The following is a 1,570-nucleotide window of genomic DNA, read 5'->3' on the forward strand; positions in this document are numbered from 1 at the left end:
GAGGGGGTTGCAACCCTCGATTTCTTCCCCTTGTCGCATGATTTTTTGTACGGCGTTGTGACATTATGGATTAGAAGAGGTATTGAAACTGTATGGAACTGATGCCGTACATAATCGAATGACCACATTTACCCTAAAAATCGCCGGAAAATCAAAAATTTTTCCGACTTTGTGGCGCACTACTTTTGTACGGCACTGCGCGTTTTCTCATTATTTTCCATGGATCTATTGATGGTAAGAATGCCGTACAAAAATACATGACCAAAATGTACTCACTCTACCTGTGCTTTTGAAATCTCACCTGCACTCAGTTGGACAGCTTACAAGCGACGGCATAGTGCTGAATCTTATTATTTTGTACCCTTATATCGTTCTGTATAGGTCTTCTGGTGGTTCAAATGACCCATCAATTTTTTACATGGGCCTGTAGTCTACTAGAGATGCGGCTGCTTGGCACGCCGCCTTGATGCTGGCAGTGTGCGTGCTTGTGCGCGCGATCGTGCGCCTTGCTGCGCTGTCGAAACCGACGCCGATGGCTTCACTTACCGGTGATCCGATTGTATGCTTCGGACACCTCGCCAATAATGCCACGTGAGTGCCGGGAAAACCTGATGTCGGTTATCGTGTGCCTCGTGAACCGAATGGTGATCCAAGATGGCTGGATCCGGTTCGAAGGACCAAAGGATGCGTGTTAGCGCGATGCCGAGATGCACGCTTTTCCACGCGGTGACACGCGGCGGTAATTATCTCGCGTTCGGGCGTGGTCGGGAACAAAAGTAGCTGTATTCCCTTGCTTGCTTAATTCTTTATTGATACGGTTCACTTGGTTAGTACACACACGGCTATCGTACACGCGGCTGGCTGGACGGTTGGATCGTAGAGAACAAGGCAGAATTAATACGCTAACAACGTCGATTAGGGACGCAAGCGCCGCGGTGGCTAGATCGCGCACTACTAAGCCGATCACCGCTCGAAAGCGGCGCGAGTAATAATGGCGCGAGTATGTCGGCGGACACGCAGGAGAAATATTGTACCTAACAACAACAATCACCATCATTATATACGCCACAATCACCATCATTACTTACACAACAATCATCATCCATATCATCGTCACAAATAAAATAAATAAGTATTTTCGAAACAACTTTCATTTTGCGATTTTTTAAATTTAGTCTTCTATTTTACTTGATACTGAACATTTTCAAAATCTTGCATAATGTGTTATACTGTATTATCATTCAAACCGTCTTTTCATTTAGAATCATATACACATAAGCTTTTATTAATAATACATATAATATAAATATAATGAAAGATAATAATAATTGACTCGTATGATTTAAAAATCGAGGAAAGTGTAAAGTGTAAAGCCTAATCGAGTCTTGAAAACAAGATGTTAATGTTTATTATATTGTGTGAAATTTATATACTGCGTATGTAGTCCCCCCGCGACGCTGATGGATTTTCAGCATTGACGCATACATATTCACTACCGCAGTAATATCACTTTAGTTAAATTGAGAATCAATTTAACCACTTTTTGATGCCTATAGCATCTTATTAGATC

The sequence above is a fragment of the Cyphomyrmex costatus genome, unplaced genomic scaffold, assembly GCF_001594065.2.
Source record: "Cyphomyrmex costatus isolate MS0001 unplaced genomic scaffold, Ccosl1.0 scaffold1188, whole genome shotgun sequence".
Lineage (NCBI taxonomy): Eukaryota > Metazoa > Arthropoda > Insecta > Hymenoptera > Formicidae > Cyphomyrmex > Cyphomyrmex costatus.